Source organism: Coregonus lavaretus (assembly GCF_964263955.1).
Source record: "Coregonus lavaretus genome assembly, contig: HAP1_SCAFFOLD_1717, whole genome shotgun sequence".
NCBI classification, from domain to species: Eukaryota; Metazoa; Chordata; class Actinopteri; order Salmoniformes; family Salmonidae; genus Coregonus; species Coregonus lavaretus.
In genome coordinates, this window is record NW_028162851.1 from 56,826 (window position 1) to 63,450 (window position 6,625).

Consider the following 6,625-nt stretch of genomic DNA (forward strand, 5'->3'; position numbering starts at 1 on the left):
CCCAGTAGCCCCCTTGACCTGGTAGCCCACTGAATCCTTCCCTTCTCTGCCTCCGTCAGCCCCCTTAACCTGGCAGCCCTCTGACTCTGCCTTGTGGCGGCCTCCTGCTGCTCCGTCGCCCAAGCCATGTGCCCCCCCCCAAAAATTTCTTGGGGTTGCCTCTCGTCCTTACGACGTTGGCTCTGCCGACGCCGTTGCTCCTCTCGCCGTCGCCTCTCCACCGTCTCGCTCCATGGACGGCGATCCATACCCTCCAGGATCTCCTCCCAAGTCCATGACCCTTTACCTTCCAACAGTTCCTTCCATGTCCAGACCCTTTGCTCCTGGACGCGCTGCTTGGTCCTATTCTGGTGGGTTTTTCTGTCACGATCGTCGAAAGGATGAGACCAAAGCGCAGCGTGTTGAGCGAACATCGTAGACTTTATTTATAAAAGAAACCACGATCGAAAACAATAAACCAAAATAGACGAAAGTGAAGTTCAATGCTGAATACAACAAACAGCAACACGGAAACAAAAACCCACAACCCCACAGGAAAACATACAGAAATAAATATGGCTCCCAATCAGAGATAACGAGCCGAACAGCTGACACTCGTTACCTCCGATTGGGAGTCATTGAACAAACCTAGAAAACAACAACCTAGACACCCAACATAGAACATAAACACATAGACTGCACACACCCTGGATAAACAATAATGAGTCCCAGCACCAGGGTGTGACATAGAATGAATACAACGTGGCTGCTATGAAAATTAACTCTGTTTATGCGTGATCAGGGGTGTATTCATTCCACCGATTCTGTTGAAAGATGTTTCTTAAATGGAAGCAAATGAAACGGGGATAGAAATACCTGATTTTGTCCAATAGAAACTCTCATTTGCAACTGTTGGACTAATGATTACACCCTAGATAAGCTAGATGCAGGCAAGAGTGTGCAAGGCGGTATTGAATGTGTCAGTGTCGGTCCATGTGTCACTGTCTGTCATCTCACATTTTTCTCTCGACCTGTGTGCACCTACGTTGTAAACGTTCATTCATAGGCTAGGTTATAGCAACCTCATGACGGTTATAGGGAACATTTGAGTATCATGTAGTAGCCTAAACCTGTCGATGTTACATTGAACTGGGTGAATGGAATATGAATGACAGTCATCCAACATGCTTGAATAGAAAAAGGCCATGCTCCTAAAAAAATTAATTGTCCTCCCTCATCATAAACAGCACTGACCGCCGCTGGTCTACAATTGTGAGATATCCAGACACAATGCATGCCTGACAACCTCGGTGTGGTCTACACCTGTCTACAAATGTGGGCACAATCAGGATGAGGACACAATCAGGACAAAGGATGCATGTTAGCACCAGGTATAAATGGGCTAGAGACGTTGACAACAGGTTGCAGCCATAGAGAAAGATGGAGTCATCTAGTGGCCAAAAGGCATGGGTAGCGCCATTGAGGGCTTCCACCATTTTAATGTAGTCACAGTTTATCCATTATATTGACCAGATACTGATGTGGCCGCGAGGAGGCAAGATCAAGTGGGACCATTCTAGCCAAGGAGTGGGCAGATACGCGTGTGAACAACAGGCACAACTCTGATATAAAGGGCTCTATTCAATCAGATCCGCTTTAGCTGACATCCGCATAGCCAGGGGCGCAACTTTCACTGGGGACGGTGGGGGGACATTCTGAAGTTGCATTTGTGTCCCCCCCAGTTTTATCATTGGAATGTGATACAAAACGTGGCAACGATGTGCTTTAGGACCATGCGGACGCCTCCGAGCGTTGGGTAGGCTGTTTGGAGTGTTTATCCGACTGGATTTTAAATAAATTAAAAGAAAGAAAGAAAATGTCCCCCCGACTTCTATGACCAAAGTTGCGCCCCTGCGCATAGTGGTTGTTTTGGTGTCGGAGGTGGAACTACATTAGAGCTGTCAAATCCACAAGTGGCTCGCAGCATTATACCAAAAGCGGACATTGTCATTGGCTGCACGGAGTCACATTAACAGAAATCCCTTGTTTACAAGTTTGAACACTGGAATGGGACCTACACCTCAGTTAGGATGATATAAATGATTTTTAAGTTTAGGCATTAACGCTGAATGGTTAAGGTAAGGGTTAAGGTTTGGGATAGGCTTAAAACAAAAATCTCAAAAACAACTTTTGATTGATAGATTTGAACATACAACCTTTGGAATTGGAGGCAGATGTTTACACCCATCCACCATCACCATCCACAAAACATTGCAAAACTGAAACCTACTTGAAGTTATCAGCACTCACTGTTGCCCCCAGTGGCCGGTTTCGACATCATCTCCCGACGTCCTCAGTCATGGATGGACGTCGAATACTGATTTCAATCTAGGCCAAAGTGTTTTTTTCTCAAAGTTGCCAGGATGTCACGTGTCCTACTTATATCAATACACTCATAACAACCTAAGCATTGTGAAACTTCTATTTGATCAAATAAGCCACACATAGAAAATAAGTCTCTCATTGACCTCCAAACAAAAACTCCTCGCTTGGGGAAGGGAAAAAAACTAAAAGCCGCCACCTGGTGGAGAACACAGATTTTAGGCCCAGTTATCCCTCTTGCTTCGACTCGTGCTTTCTGACATGGGTCAACTGGGTGGGATTTCCAACTTCAATGGCTGATCCCTCCTTGTAACCCTGTTGGAGTCATGTCCAACACGATCATCAGGAGGGATCAGCCAATCATAAAGAAGAAAATGGACTACTTCAAAATGGAGATTGCCTCAATGGCACTGCACATGCTGTCACAGACGCTATTATGGCACAGATACAAAGATGAACCTCTATCTACAGTGGGGAGAACAAGTATTTGAAACACTGCCGATTTTGCAGGTTTTCCTACTTACAAAGCATGTAGAGGTCTGTAATTTTTATCATAGGTACACTTCAACTGTGAGAGACGGAATCTAAAACAAAAATCCAGAAAATCACATTGTATGATTTTTAAGTAATTAATTTGCATTTTATTGCATGACATAAGTATTTGATCACCTACCAACCAGTAAGAATTCCGGCTCTCACAGACCTGTTAGTTTTTCTTTAAGAAACCCTCCTGTTCTCCACTTATTACCTGTATTAACTGCACCTGTTTGAACTCGTTACCTGTATAAAAGACACCTGTCCACACACTCAATCAAACAGACTCCAACCTCTCCACAATGGCCATGACCAGAGAGCTGTGTAAGGACATCAGGGATAAAATTGTAGACCTGCACAAGGCTGGGATGGGCTACAGGACAATAGGCAAGCAGCTTGGTGAGAAAGCAACAACTGTTGGCGCAATTATTAGAAAATGGAAGAAGTTCAAGATGACGGTCAATCACCCTCGGTCTGGGGCTCCATGCAAGATCTCACCATGTGGGGCATCAATGATCATGAGGATGGTGAGGGATCAACCCAGAACTACACGGCAGGACCTGATCAATGACCTGAAGAAAGCTGGGACCACAGACTCAAAGAAAACCATTAGTAACACACTACGCCGTCATGGATTAAAATCCTGCAGCGCACGCAAGGTCCCCCTGCTCAAGCCAGCGCATGTCCAGGCCCGTCTGAAGTTTGCCAATGACCATCTGGATGATCCAGAGGAGGAATGGGAGAAAGTCATGTGGTCTGATGAGACAAAAATAGAGCTTTTTGGTCTAAACTCCACTCGCCGTGTTTGGAGGAAGAAGAAGGATGAGTACAACCCCAAGAACACCATCCCAACCGTGAAGCATGGAGGTGGAAACATCATTCTTTGGGGATGCTTTTCTGAAAAGGGGACAGGACGACTGCACCGTATTGAGGGGAGGATGGATGGGGCCATGTATTGCGAGATCTTGGCCAACAACCTCCTTCCCTCAGTAAGAGCATTGAAGATGGGTCGTGGCTGGGTCTTCCAGCATGACAACGACCCGAATCACACAGCCAGGGCAACTAAGGAGTGGCTCAGTAAGAAGCATCTCAAGGTCCTGGAGTGGCCTAGCCAGTCTCCAGACCTGAACCCAATAGAAAATCTTTGGAGGAAGTCCGTATTGCCCAGCGACAGCCCCGAAACCTGAAGGATCTGGAGAAGGTCTGTATGGAGGAGTGGGCCAAAATCCCTGCTGCAGTGTGTGCAAACCTGATCAAGACCTACAGGAAACGTATGATGTCTGTAATTGCAAACAAAGGTTTCTGTACCAAATATTAACTTCTGCTTTTCTGATGTATCGAATACTTATGTCATGCAATAAAATGCAAATGAATTACTTAAATATCATACAATGTGATTTTCTGGATTTTTGTTTTAGATTCCTCTCACAGTTGAAGTGTACCTATGATAAAAATGACAGACCTCTACATGCTTTGTAAGTAGGAAAACCTGCAAAATTAGCAGTGTATCAAATATTCTCCCCACTGTATCTCTATGGTTGCAGCACAGATAGTTGATATGCTATTATTAACCTTTATTTTACCAGGTATAATGTAAATCAACAACCTGGGTAAGAGGTTGAGGGGAGAGGTGGGGGTTGAATGAACCCATAGGAGATGGGGATAATTAGCTGACCATGGTATTATGATCAGCTAGGTTGGTCATGTAGCCAGGATACCGGCTACTCAAATGTATTGTAACCTAACCCTAGTCTGGTTCTGTACCTTCATAAATGATATTCTGGTTCATGTGTACTGGAAATGTGAGGCATATTATTTTGAGACACTTTAATGCATCCTTGATGGTCAATGAAACCGATGTAAACTACTGCGAGAGAGAGAAAGAGAGGGGAGATAGAGGGGGGAGAGAGAGCGAGAGAGAGAGATAAAGATAGGAGAGAGGGATAGGAGAGAAAGATAAACAGGAAAAAGAGAGAGAAAAAAAATGTTCCACAGACATTTACAGTAATTAATCCACAACATGCATTCTAGGTCATTGTCTCCACGTCCACTTACCCAGAAGTGGTAATGAATTATGTTGACGATTGGTGCTGCACTAGTAAACTAGATTGCACATACAATGCATGGCACTATGCATCTACACAGAACTGCATAGGAGGTCCTTGAGTTATGTACATACTAACCAGGAAACGAGGTCAAACACTTGATTTAGACAATGTCTATTATATGTATTGTAATGAGAATGAAAGGTGGAAACATTGGAAAAAATGGTTTACCTTTACTCTGAGCCTTTGTTTTAAAATACTTGTCTAACATGGTTATTCCTCCTTTGTTATTCAATTCTATAAAACTCAAATAAAAAGGGAATCCAATCATGAGACATGTCCTTGCCTTTTTATTTTAAACCAGTAGAGGGCAATGTTAGACCAGGCAAACAGATCACAGGACTTATTTATTTTTTATTATTAACATCTCCTTTTTTCGTTTCAGACATAGTCATGAACTATTCTTTGACAGAGATATAATTGTTCATATTGAACAGATGAAGAATAACTTTTGCTGCCATGTCTACAAAATCAGTCGTGGACAAGCAGATGAGTGAAATGATCACCTGAAGCTGGGATAAATCATGTGACATTCCTCCAACTGCTAATGACGAAACACAAGCAAATTCCTAATGTGAATTGCCATAGAATGTTTTTCAATTGTTTTATGCACTTCTTTCCCAATAAAGATACCATGTCATCCTGTTTGTACTTTTCAAGAAGTTGGTATTCTAATAGTGTCTGAAATGGCCATTCATGTTTTGTTCTTCCAATCCAACTGTTGGATACATTGGCCTTTTTTATTATTATTATTTACATATAAAAGGAAGTCACTCAATGTCATAATTAACTGAATAACATTTTTGAACATGTTTGATCAAAGAAGTTGCATTGATATGCTGTGTGTGTATATATATATACACACACACGGTTATTCTACAATGTAGAAAATAGTACAAAAAGGAAAAACCTTGAATGAGTAGGTGTGTCCAAACTTTTGACTGGTACTATATATATATATATTTTATTGCCATTGATTTCCCTCTATCATAGCTGAATAAATGGTGTGGGGTTTTGACCGAAAACTATCCTTCAGAGAGCCATCCTCCACTTCAGATCTTCATGAGGGTGAGTACACAGAGGGCTTTCTGGCACTTTCTGCTGGTTTGGTTTCTGCTTCTCACAAGTTCCAAAGCAGAATCTGTTCACACCATTGTCTCTTTACACTGGAATAACACATACAGTGAGGGAAAAAAGTATTTGATCCCCTGCTGATTTTGTATGTTTGCCCACTGACAAAGAAATTATCAGTCTATAATTTTAATGGTAGGTTTATTTGAACAGTGAGAGACAGAATAACAACAACAAAATCCAGAAAAAAGCATGTCAAAAATGTTATAAATTGATTTGCATTTTAATGAGGGAAATAAGTATTTGACCCCCTCTCAATCAGAAAGATTTCTGGCTCCCAGGTGTCTTTTATACAGGTAACGAGCTGAGATTAGGAGCACACTATTAAAGGGAGTGCTCCTAATCTCAGTTTGTTACCTGTATAAAAGACACCTGTCCACAGAAGCAATCAATCAATCAGATTCCAAACTCTCCACCATGGCCAAGACCAAAGAGCTCTCCAAGGATGTCAGGGACAAGATTGTAGACCTACACAAGGCTGGAATGGGCTACAA